The 17,198-nt window shown below is 42.1% G+C and overlaps 1 long non-coding RNA gene across 4 annotated transcripts; it reads right to left on the bottom strand.

The window, feature by feature from the left end:
- Positions 1–16,664, bottom strand: LOC116218439. 4 transcript variants are annotated; one of them, XR_006151547.1, is made up of 3 exons: positions 16,490–16,664; positions 367–501; positions 1–254 (listed from the first exon to the last, which is right to left on the bottom strand). It is a non-coding gene; the product is annotated as an uncharacterized LOC116218439 (long non-coding RNA). The 4 variants fall into 4 exon arrangements; XR_006151548.1 differs by having other exon boundaries at positions 1–251; XR_004162851.2 differs by having other exon boundaries at positions 367–471.
- Between the last annotated feature and the right edge of the window lie 534 nt (positions 16,665–17,198).

Here is a 17,198-nt window from a genome sequence, read left to right as displayed (position 1 = left end):
TTTTATTTGACCTTCTACAAACATGTTGAACAGACTGTTCATACAGCTTGCATTGTGTTTTGCAGAACTCATTGAAATGCTGTCTGCCTTGGCTGCCTCCCTATTGGGTGAAAGGAGGTGCAGCAGGGTGAGTGTTTTTTAAAGCTGGGCTTGAATTGATCCATTTACTCCTGAGAATGACATCCTTCCATCCATTTTTGATGGTTGAAATATTGCTTTGTAATGACTGGATTCAGCCTGCGGAATTCCATCTGCTGAACACAAAAGTGATTTTGTTTGTATTCTATATCAGTCCTTCACAAATAGACACACAGGTTGAAAGTAATGCAACAAAAAAAAAAAAAAACCTGCTTTTAGTTTGCCTACCTTGGGAGTCTGGAATGGACCCACTTCAAAAAGGTGCATATTGGTTGTGAAGGATTGTTGGGCCATTTACAGACTTTGACTACCGTTTGCAGCATCGCCCTTCTTCTGTTGGGAAAGTGAACAAAATACTGCTTTCTAGAATGAAAAAAAAAGAATTCAGTCCTGTATGAATTCCATAAACAGATTCAGTCCTTCAGTTCCATTACCTCCCTGTGGCACTTAGCTAAAAGTCTATTTCACAGTTCCATTAAAGAGAAACTTTGGGATTTTTGAACCTGTGCCCCTATTTTCCCGTCTGCTTGGGTCCAAGTGTTGGACTGTTTCTGTAGTTACGTTTTCTGTGTTTCTGACAGTGGAAACAGACACAGTGTACCACTCTAGGGATCTTTTCCATGTAGTCAGACACATATAATAACATTATGAGCCTGTCAGTGGCGGAAATAAGTACTTTACTTTGTCTTGGATGCTTGCCCCATAGAATTGCATTGTATAGCTTATTTACAGTTGCTGTTTGTAGCATTTTAATGATTGAGTATTTAGTAGGACTGTAAGAACATATTGATTTATTTGAGTATTGCGATGTTATGTTTTGTGCTACTGTATCAGTACTGTATCGATTTGTGCTTGATAGTTTACTGGCAACGATTTGTGGCAGACAGTGGTTCATTTTGTGTTGTGTTTAAACCCCCAACAACCAGATAGCGGTGTTGTAATCCATCTTCAGCCCTTTGATACTTTCTCCACAACGTAACAACGTAAACTGATACAGGAAGTAGTGTAACGGCGCACCGCAAGCGTTAGCATTGCTAAAAACCACAATATACCACCCTGCTTACAGTATCGCAGTATGTCACAATATATTGAATCATAACCCCTGTGTCATGATATGTAACGTGTTGAGAGGGTAGCACGGTTAGCACAGCAGGCTATGACATGTTGGGATGTCAGTATCCAAAATGAAAGGTCACAAGATTATGCATGGTATTGCATTTTAAAATGTACATTTCCAGCAACATATTGTTATATATACTTATATTACTATTATACTGATGGTATGTAATGTTATACACAACTATTATTTCCTCACAATATTGACGAAATTCGAATTACGAAATTATAATGTAAAGCAGTAGGAAGTAGAGATTCTTGTGTGTGTCTGTATGTGTTTGTTTGTGTAATTCTGGGCACAGAAACCCAAGCAAAGATTAATTTACACACGCACACACAAACACACACACACACACACACACACACACACACACACACACACACACACACACACACACACACACACACACACACACACACACACACACACACACACACACACACTCACACACACCCACACCCACACATGCACACACTCACAAATACACAGTTCCCGTGGGATCGTGTAAGAATAGGCTGCTGTAACGCTGGCCCTGGCCGAGCACTTGTTATCTGCTGCAGAGCATGGCTCCTCACACAGACCACATTCATCAGAGCAGCGACTCACACAGAGCTCTGCAGCCTGAGGAGCTCAACTCCACTCTACCCATCTGGCCCCTTGCTTCTCCTGTCTTCTATTAACCCTGTTTCTTCAGCTCTCCTGTCATCTCCCATCTCTTTCAGTCTGTTTTTTCTTCTGCTTTCTTTCCTCTCCCCTACCCTGGCTCTTTTCTTCTCGTTCTCTCCTTTGCTTTCCTCCTTGCGTGATGCCTTGGCAGATGTTGGGGAGGTTTTGTGTTAGACTGCTCACGGCAACACTCCCCCGTCCTCTGGGGCTCTTCAGCCTGAGGTGCTGGGGCTCTAAGAGGGAAAATATCCTGCCTCGTGTCACGTGACATCTCACTCTGAGTATTTTACCGTAAAAGGTTGAACATGGCATTCACAGAGCCATACTGTGTAGAAAGCGGAGAGAGAGAGAGAGAGAGAGAGAGAGAGAACTACACAAGGACACAAAGTGGGAGAGGTGGAGAGAAATTAAACCATCTGGAACTTTGCTCTTTTAAAAGCCACATTACTGAAGTTCCTGTGCCATCCCTTCAGCAGTGTCTACCATTACCAGGCTCCATTGATGGCACAGTATCACAGCTGATCAAGCGCACCACCCCAACGGAATGAAAATGAAAGTAACCTGTTCATTTTCAGGGTCACACTGACAAACACTGACAAAGTTTCCCATATGATTTTCTCCAAATTTGTAAAATTTAAAAAATAAGTTCATATGGCAATAACCGATACAGATTTTTCCTTCTTGCACTATCCAAAATATGATATAGCATTTTTGGACACTGGCATCTTCAACACCATTGATGATATCAGGATGAAAGGTTCTACTGTGATTTACTTTCACGTGTAGAGTCTGAAACCTACCTGCAATAATTAAATAATGATGTGTGAAGTTGGATGTTTTAATGCAATCTGATTGTTTTTCAGATTTCCATGTAACTCTGAAAATGCACAACATTGTACTGTATGTCTTTATTATATCAATATATATATTTTGTGGCTCAATGACTTCAATGAATATTAATTGTATTTCCATCACTTTACATTGGCATCAGGACAAACCTTGACATTTCAAAGGAGCACTTCTGTGGAAAAATATATATATAAAAAAAAACCAATATGTGTTATATACCTACACATGCTTCATGTAGCGACGACACTTGCCAGATAAGGTTACACATCGGAATACCATGGGCTCAGTTTTTGGGTATCATCTGCATAACATTGATAGGAGAACCCATAGGGACGGATGGTCTCATCTAAGGAAGTGGTGTGGATAGAAAATAGGAGGGGTCCAAGTACCAATCCCTGGGGTACACCAGTGGAGAGATGATGATATTTTGATACTTGTTCCTGCCTTGTCCACTGAGTTAAGATTCAAACGGCCTGATACATTGTGATTTGGACTTATGGTAAAGGTCTGACAATAATGCAAATGGTAAAATAGCACAAATGTAGATTATGTCCCAAACTTGATATGACAGTGTTGGCAATTATGTAGGATTGTGAAATTTTGACTTTGAGGAACATTGATTCATGGTCAAGCTATACACAAAACTTCTCAATAACAAGAATATTATGCTAATTTTAAGACTGCTATTTTGAGATTAGAAAAAGTAAAATGCATTTTTCTAAGAATACCTTTAATGCATTTTAAGATTAAGGTTTCATAACAGGAATTGTATTTCTGCAATAATCAAGTGAAATTCTAATACATGTATTAATTTCATATCCATGCCCACACTGCTGAATCACATGTTGATGAATAATTTAAAATATGATTGTGCTTTTGTTTGTATGTGTGTGTGTGTGTGTGTGTGTGTGTGTGTGTGTGTGTGTGTGTGTGTGGCATAAATAATGCTGTGCCACAGTTAACAGAAACGTAATCTTGAATACAAAAAATGTATAATTGGAGGTGTGATCGGTAACCTTCATACCCAGAGAAATGGAGAACTGCATTTGTTCTTTTTTCCAACATTAAAAAAGTGTAGTTTGAAAATGAACATAATATTAATTAATGTCATCCAGCAACAGCGTTGACATTTTGTACCAAGATTGACTGCGGAATAATGTTCCCTATATCAAAATGTCAGAATCGTGTGTAACTGCCCACACTGCCATATCAAGTTATGTATGTACACGTTTGCTCTATTTTGCCATTTGCAGCACTTCATCATCACTCCAAATAACAATATACCTACAAAGGCACTCAACTAAATTAATTTGATTCTTTTGATATGTTCCCACAGAAGTGGTCTTTTGGAATATTATTAATTGAAATCACTGAGCCACAAAGTTGGATATTATAAAGACATACTGTACATGTAACCTAAATATGAGCAATAAATGTCAGCATCCTGGGAAATTGCCAACACTGACATTACACTCTTTGTAAGATTTGGGGCACTTTGTTTCTTGCATTATTTAAGACCTTCACCTCAGCTCTTGTTGCGGTTTAAACAAACATATAAGTACTTAATACAATTAATACACTCCAATATGTATTGTCAGTACACACACACACACACACACACACACACACACACACACACAGAGAGAAAACTAATTCAGATTGCAAGAAATCCCAACTTCATATATCATTATCTTTGTAATTGAGGGTACCTTAGTTTATATTGCCATCATTTTGTTAACTTTTGGTGTTGGTCAATGAATGTGTGCCTGTGCCCATACCTGCAGCATGGGTATGGTACAAATTTGGAGAAGAACTGGTCAAAAAAGGTCATGTGGGGATATGTAGGTGATTTGGCATTGGATGACCCAAGGAGGCATCACCTCACACCTGCATGAAAACAAGAATAACGAATTGCCAATATTTTTCTGCATGTCTGCTAGTGTGTTTGTGTGCATGAATGTGAGTGTTTGTATGCGTGTGTTTGTGTGAGGAGCTGTGTCGGCTCATTCAGGCGATCCAGCGTGTGATGGTAGGCCAGGCAGGGCCGGCTGGCTTTGATGCTGCATGTTTTCAGGGCCAGCTGACAGTGTGATTCATTTCTCTTCTGCAGTCAAACAGACAGTGCGGTAAGAGTGGGGAGCGGAGCCTAGGGATGTGGTCTCCCTCCCTCTTGCTCTCTCCTCCACATGTCCACTCACAAGACTGGGGAGGGGAAGAGAGAGGGTGAGGGTGAGGGTGAAAGCTGCCTCCAGCAAGGTGAGACAATGCCACTCTGGCTGCTGGCAGAGATTGTGATTCAGTGACAGTTTGAAGGTAAGGCAGGGAAAGAGAGAGAGAGAGAGAGAGAGAGAGAGAGAGAGAGAGCAAGAGAGAGAGCGAGAGAGAGAGAGAGAGAGAGATAGAGAGAGAGAGAGAGAAAAAAGAGTGAGGGAGAACCGTGCTATGCTCACAAGACTGTCTAATATTTGAACAGACAGACCTGAGCTCATTCCTGTATCTTCACGTGACAAAGCCCACCATGCCAAATATAATTATGCTCCCCAGAATAAAGAAGCAGAAATATATCAGCTGTTTCAAAACAAACACACAAACAGACACACAAACTCACCCACCCACACAGAAACATGTAGGGTTCACAAAAGTAAACTTGATACATATAATTATAAAATATCTAAAATAGGAGCAATTCAGGTTTGTTGAAATTCAGTAGTTCACTGAACATCAGTTTCATCTGAACATCCGTAGATAGTCTATAGAGGACCATCCAAATAAAGTGTGACCAGAAAAGCGATTCCTGACACCACATCCAATGAGATCATTGGATTTGGCAGAAAATACAGAATCGAGTAGGCCAGGGATGATTCGTTTTTGACCGCAAAATAATTTGTCAGCATCAGAGGACAATGTTATAAGGATACAGTGTTTAGTGTCTGTGCCCGAAGGGCAGTGCAATGTAATCACTACAATTGACTGAGGTGTTGCCACGATGCCATTACTTTGATGGTTTCCGGTACAATTCTCTGCACATCAGACGTGGCGTGAGATTTGCTAATTCATATTCAAAGAGCCAATGCCCCATTGTACCTCCATCCTGTCTAAAAGAGGATAAAGCACTCAAGCCTCCCACATCCTATTATACAGATGGCTAAGCACCATCCATTTATCTTAATTATGGGACCTTGCAATCAGCACTGAGAGACTCCCTCTGATCACAGGGAGGTTTCCATGCCACTGCACTCACCCTCTCTCCCACCCTTCTGTGGACACTTGTGTTGTGATGCATCTTCAGGGCCGACACTGGCTTCAGAGAATCCCCAAGACAGGAAATCATTCACAAAGGAAGGGAAACAATGCTTTGAGAGACACTACCAGAGCACAGATAACTTGAGAAAGTAATTCATCAATGTTTTTGTGTGAAAGTTGTTTTACAGCTTTGATGGATATACTGAAGTTGAGGAATGACCAGTAGTGGCATTGACCAAATGGAATGATTGAGCTGTGGATAACATTTCCTTTCCATGGAACTAGTGACCAAACGGATTTAAAAAAAAAGCATGTAATACCTCAACAGTACATCTGGACAGGGGCGGCTTGTCCATAAGGGCGATTGGGGCGACGCACTGCCTAGGGAAAAAAAAAAAAAAAAAAAAAAACTCCTGATGTATAAACGCAATATCCTTGTAAGTCACGTAAATGACGACATGTACATTTAAATGTAATAATTTTGTCGGATTCTACCACTAGACCGTCTGATCTGCCTCTGTTTGTCATTGTCGAATCAGGTAACAGTCATTCAGTCAGCCTAAAATCGTGCTTCAAATGGCCCCGCCCCTTCTGGGGCGATTTGGGGCGAAATGAAAATCGCCCCAGACCTCTCCTATTGACTCCCATGTTAAATCAATTTTTTTCACAAAACAGAGCTCTCAATGCATTCTCTATGGCTTCCGGGAGGGCTCGCCCCTCCATGTCGTGTCATAAGTAATGGACGTAAAAGCCTATACGAACGTCATACAGAGCTCGACAGAGGCATATTCTGTCAAGATGGCTCCTGTTCAGTGCAACAACTCCATTCGCTCTTTGACAGAAACTCCTTTTCAGTCGGCGTACTAATGAAGATAAATTGACAACAAAACAATTAGGACTTCCTAGACCAAATGTTTCCATTCAACAGGTTTCTACAAAGGGAGGGAAATCCTACATCCAAGAATTGGAACGAAAGAAAATCGCGTTCGTGAGTTGGCTAACGCGGTCTGTATTTCTATATACCACTGTCACTTTTCATAGGTTTCACAGTGTGTTTCACAGTTCGCTTCTTGCACTAACACTGAATACTTTTTTATGTGATTTATTTTGCTTTTGTAAGCCAATACTTTCAAGATCAGTCAATAAATATTGTTGGTTTTGACTTATGTTACCCCTTCTTTATGTTGTTACTGGACATATCATGTGTCCTGTTAAGCTATGTTACATCATACAACATTTCAGACACGTGGATAATGAAAAAGTGGGATAATTTAATGTGGAGCCACATCATGTTTGCTTATGAAGGCTCCTGGATGCAACTTTCTTCCTTAGCTTTCCACCTGTAACTTGCTACTCTAGCTATGTAGCAAGAGGGGACATATTACTGTTGTGTGCTGCCAATAATGGACAAAAAGGTATTGCTGTATGAGTTAATCAGCTAACTTAATGTACCTACTGAATGGGTCGCCTTAATCATTATCAAAAGAATTGCCCCCCCTGAGAATTTTTTCAGGAGCCGCCACTGCATCTGGAGTTGTATTCTTTTGTGTGATGTAATGCATGTGTTGCATCCTATTCTATGGTGCTTTCTTTGTGATCTGCTGATAATGTGGAGTACTCCTGCAGCTGCACAACCTTCTGTTCACCACGTGTCTGATGAGAGGCTGTCTAAGCGTAAGAATGTCTCTAGTTAGGGGATTGAGTTTGGCCTCACTTGTTTCTCTGCATGTAAAGTAGTGTGCCTTTGGGATTTGTGTGTAAAGACCCTTGAGTTCTCCTTTATTATACAAACCCCTAATTATTATAATCCCTATCCCCCCACCACAACCCACACATACACACACGGAAGAAGAGAAACCAAGACACAGAAAGACAGTAATAGGGGATAAGGTCCATCTCAGTTCCAGATCTGCTTTAGGAGCCAACAACTTGACCTTAACCGAGTGCTGGAAATGGTTTTAGATCTAGTTTAATTGCATGTGTTTGTAATGAGGGAAATTGTGCTGTATCCTGCTGGTGCTGCCACAAATCCTCTTTAAAGCCAAGAGATAGTATGAGCAAAAACAGAATGAAGGTGAAGGATAAATCTATTATCTGCCAGCTTATGCCTTGCAGGAGGCATCTCATTTGCACTAAGCCTATCAGACAGAGGATCCACTTTTACAATTTGTAATCAATTACAGTAAGTACATGCAGGACTGCAGCTTCACAAAAACAAACTGCTATTGCTGCATACTGTAATCAATACATGCACATATTTGACCACAACCATGCCACTTGAAAAAGAATAATACATCTTCCATTCAAGTCATATCATTCAAGTCATTGTTATTATCAGAAAACAATGTTATCTGTCAGTATAAACTATTAAGTATAACATACTTGTGCAATCCAAATAGACTGATTTATAAAAATAATCATCATAAAAAGTATATAATGATCACGATGTTACAAAAGTATTTTCCCAGGTTTACAGAGAATTCATTTTTTATTGCTACGTGTTTTCTCAGTGAGAGAATGTGTGTTGTGCAGGCTTTGATGCAGGCATGCAGCTTCACATCCCAGCCAGGCCATGAGGTCGCGGGTCCCATCTGTCCCCAATAAGAGAGCGCTGTCCTGGGGGCTCAAGCTCACCGGCTGCAGTTTATTTCTGGCCTGTGCCAAGTGACCACGGAGAGGTCAAACTTCACTGAAACTCAGATTCACCTGTCTGTTTCTTCTATTTCTGTCAAATTAAGCTTGTTATCGAGCGAAGGAAATGATAAGGATTCAGGTGACTGCAACACGAGATATCACACACAATTCAAAGACGTGCTTATACTTGGACATGAACCTTTCATAAATCCTTTTGACCTTCATATACAAATTCACTGGCCCATAACATGCATACCTGATTTCAGCACGGACCTGGCAGGAAGCTTGATATACTGGCTCTGAGTCAAAGTTGCCATCTTGCTCTATGAAGACCTATGTTTCTGTGAAAAAAAAGAAAATTCACTCCCCTAACCTAATCAAATATGCCTGGCATGACTGACCAGGTGCTCACAGAATCCGTAATGACCTCTATGTGGTGTGTGGCTATAGTGTGGAGGAGTTCAAGAACACACTGTAGAGTCCTTCTCTGACTTTCTCTTTCTCTGCCTCTGAGCCCTGAAGCTGCTTCTCTCCCATTCAAATAAGGAGGAAACCAACGACGCCCAAATCTTTCCCATCAACATTTTCAGCCCTCTGTCGTCCCGTTATATTTGTCTTATATGACATGCATGTCAGTCTTCCGTGACACCACGGTACAAGCTCTGCAATGTCACGGTGTTGTCCTTTACAAAAACACCCAACGATGCATTGGAATTAATGACATATGGACTCTCCCAAAGTAAGATGGATTGGAATTGAGCATGCCTTTGCCATTGTCAGTTTGCGACTAGATATGGCCTTGAATTCCAAATGACTCTTCAAGGACATTTCTATTCAAATGCCAGCCCCATACACTGACACTAACCCTTCTCCTTGGTGACGAGGCCATCCACATGGGCCACTGTATGATTGTACCAAATACATTAGCCCCAAATGTCGAAGAAAAACTGAAACATGTGCCCTCCATGTTACTCTGTAAAGAAATGGCGGAATCAACCAGTGGCCAACATGTTTAACCTCCTGAACCTTGTTAAATGGGTTTTCATCATATAATGGCGACTTGGCGACTTGGCGTGTAGAATCTGAGATGTGGAAAATGAAACGTGTTGTGACAGCTGTAGAATCATCAGCGTGTCACTGTGCCTCTTTGCTCAGGCAAGCAGCCGCTTTTTTTAATGAAGATGATTGCAATAATTACACCCTGACACATTTCGGCAATTAAATACCACTGGAGTGCGACAGACTACTAATGAGGATGCAAAGCCAGAGGAGCCATTTTCTGCTGACTGAGAGGTGTCTTGATTTGGTCTGCTGGCGAGAGACTCCCCGACTCCATTTGGTGTGATGTAGAAAATCATACAGATATCCATCCCACTGACGTGTGTGATGCATGTGTCAAAGCAGGATGCTACATCAAAGTTGTCTGATAGATGATCCCAGAGAAAGGTGCCGCTGGCAGTTACTGACTGCCATGTTGCGTATGCGGGCTTGTCCACTAAAACAACAATAACAAAAGCAAAAATAAATGCTGCACAAGAGCCAACATTCATGGCAATGTCCATTTGAATATTCCTGTTCCTATTCTAGCAAGCCCAAAATGCAATCAATCGTTCTTGAATGTCAAGCCTTTTTAGATGTAACTCACACCTTTTCCATGACACGTGAAATTACCAGAGGTAGTTTCTCTTTGATAATGTGAGACATCTTATTCTCTCATATCCACATCAAATGTGCGCTCACATTTGCCAAGAAATCGGTGATCGTTTCATCACGACAGTGTCTTCCTCTCTACTCCCTGATTTTAATTGCTAATGTGGTTAAATGTGTGTGTTTGATGTAATGAGGATACGAACACAAACAGTAGCGGCTCTTTTTTGGTGAATTCAGTCCAGCTGCTAATTCCAGTCTGGCAGAGAAAATGTAGTTGTGGCCCTAACAAGCCTCACGGTGAAATAGAAGGAGGCTCAACTGGATGCAAACACATAGGAAAGGGACAATAATAGCACCACATTGCCATGCAGATGCAGAACATCCCAAAAGGGACAGCACCATGCTAGATTAACACTAACCACTCACAAAGATAATCACACACAACAAAGGCAGCTTTGTGTGATTTTCTCTGCCTTCTGTCTGGCTGTGCTTTTATTGTCATATTGTCACAAAGCTCCTAACAAGCATCGATTAATTTATATATATATAGTGATAAGGCTATTCCTCTATTCTTTTGTTAATATGTACATAAATCAAGGGAATTGTTCATGACATTGTGCTGTTTCCATCTGCATTCGTTGTTCTTACTTCATGAACGCATGATGGATTTGTGTAACCTCTACACCTCATCTACAACATTTCTACTGGTATTGGGTTTTTTAGACCATTGCTCTCTGGTTGTGTGGCAACACTAACTGTGAAGGGATAAATTATGAATTCCTAATAGGCTATTGTGTTTACGATTAAGAGTCCTCGTACTGTCATATCAACTTAAAGCTAGGGGAATAAATTAGTCTAATATCTCCAATAGACGGACAACTGAGTTTTTAAGAAGTAACAGCCAACAAGTTATCTGTCTAGAACCACTCAGCTGTGCTCGGCATCTCTTTCTCATAACACTCAGGGTCGGGTAACGGATTTGTCAGGAGCCCACAGGCATAAAGGTACTTCGGACAACTCAGCAAGGATAATACATGGTAGGCATTTAATCTGTAGAGGTCAATCAGATAGGGGAAATCATCCTCTGAAAAAAAAAGCAGCTCTCTATCCAAACAAGATGCTGTTCACCCCAAAAAGGGAAAAAAAGGAAGAAAAAAAGAAAGAAAAAAAGAAAGGGGGGTGGTCTTGTGCTTATGCTGCCTGATGAAGAGAAGTCGATCTCCTGAGTTGTTGTCTGCTCTCGCTCTGTTTAACGTCTGTCTGGCAGGCCTATGTATTATTCATCCAGACAGGTTAGCAGCGGGATTATTCCTGCCACAGCCACCCCTCTCTGTCCACAGTGCTCCACCGACGGCTTAATGACGGGACGTGTCTCTGGGAGACGGACGCTGCATCTGGTAGCCAGTGGTGCCTGCCAGAGAGGGGAGCTCCTAATGGGTGGAGAGCAGCTGCCCAGCAGACGCAGGCCCATAAAAGCAGCCCTTTGCTGGCCTCACACTGGCCAGCCGTCGCCAGAGGTGCAGGGGGAAGCGGCTCTTTGTGTAACTCCTCATTCCATTTGCTAGCCTTTGGTAATGAAATTGATGAGCAAGTTGGGCCCTTTCCCTGATGATATTTCTCCGCCGATGGCTTTGTCACGAGGACAGCTGCTCTTCATCACTGTAGTCATCAATGATGCCCTATCCCTCAGAGCAATCAGTGACACTGTGTTACAAGACATATCATTTGAAAGGGGAGAATTCCCAGGCTTGTCATACATGATATGACAGTAGTATCTGTAGGGTCTTGTGTTAGAAATAATAGTTCGCTGAAGCGGTGAAGTGCAAGAGCAGCAGATTTGCCCACCTGGACTTGTAAAATATTCATGTCATACCTGGTGTAATGTGGCATCACTAATGCAGCGTGATGCCAGATGGCATTTAACTGGGCTGGGTGGCAGTGCTACAGAGGGGCCTGTCATATTTAATGGCCGACCAGGCTTGTGCCTCCGCCTAGTTGTAGCGGATGCTGAAAGTTTTATGTGAGCCCTTCCCTCACTTTGGCTTTACATGAAATATCATGAGTAAAATTGTGGCAGAAAATGAGGTCACGGTCGCCGAATGGAATATCCGTGGCTCCCAGTCAGAATGCAGTGAGGCTTAGACCCAGGGAAAGAGCTGAGCGGTGCAAAGTGATGTTACTATAATGTATAACATTCAGTTAAAGATACAGACCATGATTCAATTTCGCTAAAGGTAGTTAATATTTAAAAAATCAAATATACCCCTCCCTTCCGTGTGTTGATTGGCTGGGATTGTATATGGCTTGGTCCGAGCCACTATGTTTGTTTCCCATTTACAGAGCCAGAGCTAGAGGTCCACGAGAGGCAATTCACTGAATCTGACACAAGGTGTATGGGATTAGAAAACACAGACTGCACCTTTTAAATGTATACAAAATATTCCTTTGATTTCTCTAATTAAAATAGCTCGTAATGGGGAGGATTTCCTTGTAAGTAAGTATGCCTTATAACAAACCTGAGCCTTTAAATAAGCTTAAATCTCCTTTAAAATTCACCTGTTCCAACAGATGTCTTGCCAGTGTAATCAAAATGCGCTGCATGCCTGACAAATATTCAATTATGAGAACACGCTACAATTGCCATGTTATATCATTATTTGGCAATTAATTTTATTTACACGTCTCTCATGATTTCATGGTGATTTGAAAGCCAGTCCTGTGAAGGCTTCTGATATCTGAGACATGTCACATGTTGCTGTTTGACAGTTATGAGGAGGTAAACCAAAAGTCTGACATGTCTTTATATTATAGATATCCTCCAGGTTGAAATACTTAACTAAATTATAGACAAAACAAGAAGAATGTGAGAGAGAGAGAGAGAAAGAGAGAGAGAGAGAGAGAGAAAGAGAGAGGTGTACAGAAACAAGTGTTAGCCTCCTATCCTCCTCAGGTGTAGACTAATCCAGCCAGCCAGTAGACCCGCAAATGACTGCAGGCCAGTTGAGGCAGAGGGTGGCATATCAACCACCGTCATCCTCTTGAATTATGCACCATATTAGAGAGCTACAGAGTGTATAGAGCCCAAGGGAGGATCCTAAGCCTACAGATCACACTTGAGTACCTAGTCTAGTTTTCATCACACAAGCACAGACTGGCTGATACAAGCAAGCTGACAGAAATGGCTTTTCTAAGTGAACGGAAATTACAACTCTCCATTCAGGGCTCATTTCTATGTTTACCCTTTGGATAAATGGAGGCTTCTTAAGGGAGGAAGAACATGGAAAAGGTGTTTGGCCGTCACCATAGACTCCACGCAGCCACTGACAGGCCTACCAGCAGGTGTTAATGAGAACATCCTGCTGGTCTGTCACCTAACATAACAGCCTCTCCGTATCTATTTCAGTCACTGATACATTTAGAAAAAAAATGCTGTGGATACATAAGCAGGATGGAAAGTTTATCTACACATTTGTTGTGTGTGTTTTTCTTATGCATGTGTTAGGTCTGCACACACACACGTACGTATATGTGATAGTAATATTCGCACCATGTTTTTTTTTTTTTCAACAAGCCAGAAGCAATTAAGACTTCTGGGAAGTAAAAAAAAAAAGAAAATGGTTCGCTGTGCTCTCAGAACTCTTTGGCTAGCTCATTAATTGCCTTTCTTCTCCTATTAATGGATTCCATGAGAAACAATGAGCCTCTGCTTCAGGCAGCGCAGCACGCCACTGACACCACAGAGCTGCAGCTGTACCTCACGCTCTCGTCATTCAAACACATTCACATAGATTATGAGTGTGGAAGAACAAGGGGGTTGTGCTTAACAGAGAAATTAATGTAAGCCTGTCCTAGCTCTCTACGCCAGTGTCTTAAGAGGAGCCCTGCTGACCGGAGACTGTGCTGACAAAGCTCTACTTGTGCTGTGAACTTAGGTCAGCTTCAAAATTGGTATTTTGCTTAGAATGTCCATGTAGCCTATTTCAGGTGATGTACTGTATATATCAGCCTTTTCTTCAAGCGATGCATGCATCTTCAGCCACACTTTACATGTGTTAGATTCAGGTGATTTCATATATCAGACTACAGTGTAACATAAGAGACTTCATCTCAAACAACCCCATTCCTTAGTTTGCATATCACCATGCCAGAGCCATCAAGGTGGCTCCTGGCCTTTTGTCCAGGTTGAGGAGCCATCAGACATGGTTCCTGGCATTTGTGTGTCTTGGAGCTAGAGACATTAGGTGGCTTTTGTCTACAGCCACGACAAGATGGCTGAAGCCAAAGGTATTAGCATCCATATGGCCCTACCTGGCCATAGGCCTGTTCAAACTAGTCCTTTTGACCTCCAGACACACCCATCCCCTCCCCTTACCCCTTCTTGTTATTTCCACACTATAAATGTTTGTACATCTCTGTAGACCAACTCGTTACCAGAAGACGTGCCTCGTGCATGCTCGTGCTGTGTCGAGCTGACCGTGGCTAGTGGCCGAATAAACACATTCTTTCGCTGAGCCGTCTTCCACAAGTCTGTTATTCTGAACAAGCTAACTTGAACCAAGCGTGGGCCTCCGACGAAGATTCGCCGGAGAAAAGCAGAATCTTTCACATGGCATAACCTATCCTCTTAGGCCAAACCAGAGTTCATGCGAGGTTGGTAATGGACCCCTCAGGCATTTCCCTGTGCTCGCGCTGGGAGCAGGAGACCTCACTCTTTCATGTCGGCCAGCCCTTCTGCCAGTCTCTTGTGTGATGCTGTTGCCCCACAGCCATGCTGTTAATGTTCAGCTGTGAGCGGCTGCCGTCTTCATGGCCCGCTGGCTCCTGCAGCTGCTGTAACTACCAAAGCTCGTACTACTAAAGATAGGAAAAGCCCAAGGACCCAGGCCCATGTCTGTACTGATTAAGGGAAAAGACAAGAGTAAGAGGTGTACGAAAACACACAGGCTGATATAGCTCCCCTTAATATGGCTCTTCTTTTACATGTGATCATGTTATGATTCAAACTGCATGAGAAGGAATCCAATGCAGATTTACTTCCAGGTGGTATCTGTGCCTAAGCTATGTTTGATAATAACATTCCCCCGACGACCCTCACTCACCATGGTAACCGTTACACTGTGAAGGCTGGTTCTCAGTCATTCCATGGTGAAACCATAGTTACGCCAAGAGCCAGACAGAACTCCACCAAGCATGAAATGAGACTAGAGTGCTGCATCGGTCACTTACACTTACAAGTAGCTTGCCGGATGTTTTGCATTATAACAATGAATGAGGATATGACAATGCTGGAAGCTAAGGTCAAAGGTTGATGAAATGCATGTGAGAAGCCTGACGTTCTTCTTCTTGGGCTACAAAACATATGATACAGCAAAGGGTCTCCATAATAGAAAAAAAAACAGTATTATAGAGTACTGTTAATGGCATTTAAGATGTGACTGCATTGGTACGCGGACCCCTGGATCGATCTAAATGTACAATGATCCGGTCAATGGCCCGATACTAAAGTTATGAATTGGTTGACTGACGCTTTGCTGCTAATTCTACTTTAGTATATACTAAGTTGCTGCAAAAACGTGTTGTCACAAATAAATCAAGGAACACGAGACGGCTTCTTTTAATGCAAAATCTGGACTGGAGCAGAGAAGACCAGAGGGTTTTCTCTCAGAAATATACAACTTTAATCTTGGAGCTTTTCCTCTGAATATTATTCCCCTTCCACATCTCCGTTATTTGTTTCACCTACAACGGCCCCAATACGCTGTTATACACCTGTAGCTTCCACTGTGTTTGCTGACGTTTGACTTGGCATGCCAGGAGTATTTGTTTAATGAACACAGGCCACATTGGGGTCACGCAGACCAGTATTTGAACAGTCAGGACAAAAAGCTAATCTGAACACTCAACATACAGTAGATCTGAGCTATAAGAATTGTGCACTCTAGCCTGCAGTTTTAAAGTAGGCAAATGTGTAAAGGTCTGGGAATATAATGTAGTTGCCATAATATTTTTTGATACCCATAACATTTCATTTACATTTATTTAAATGTGAGCATTGAATTTAACCACCGCATACAGAAAGAGGAAAACTGCACCAGACATGTATTGAAAGGAAAGAAATCAGAAAAGCACTGTAAACTTAATTTTAGCTGGACTATGCCTTTAAGTTTGTCAAAGGCACAACATGGTGTTTACCTGTCTGTATGTAGAAGTGGCTGCATAACTGCATGATCCAGGTCCATTAATCCCACTCTGTGAAACTTTAGACAGTTGAATGTGATTGCAGGTGGTAGAAAACATAGTGTGGCACTTTCACCATCATCAAACTTGCAGTGGCACTCAGAGAACCGCTTAAAAACTTCATTTCTGTTCAAATCAATACAGGCAAAGGTCTAGCTAATCACAGGGTGCCAAAGAGTAACAAAAGGCTCAAAGGTTACCGTCAGCTCAGCAAAGGAAGGCAACTGGCAGGGGAAATCCACATTCAGAGCATACTAGAGAACCACTCTAGAGAAGCACTCAGTGCGATTTAAAATCAATCATTCGACATAAAACCTTACTTGTAGCTTGTAGCTCAAACATAACTCATGAAGTTTTGCTGTATGGGCTGGAGAACAGTTGAGAAAGTTTATTCAAACCAGACACTGCCTTCATGGCATTTACTGGGAGTGACTGGATCTTCACTCACCTCTCATCGTCTCATGACTCTGTGCCTCTCTGCTCATCTCCCAGGTCTACTAATGGTTTTGAGCAGAGCCTGTTCAGCTCTCCTCAGGAGGCAGCTGAGGGGCCACACAGATGATAATTCCCCCCGATGGGGAGATGATGGCATGAGGGAAAGAGGAGGAGGAGGAGTAGGAGGACGAGAGACGGCAGGAGGGACTGGAGCGAAACGAGATGTGAG

This window comes from Clupea harengus, chromosome 22, assembly GCF_900700415.2.
Source record: "Clupea harengus chromosome 22, Ch_v2.0.2, whole genome shotgun sequence".
Lineage (NCBI taxonomy): Eukaryota > Metazoa > Chordata > Actinopteri > Clupeiformes > Clupeidae > Clupea > Clupea harengus.
Note: the sequence above shows the minus strand (reverse complement) of the source record. Positions and strands in the feature narration are given on the sequence as shown.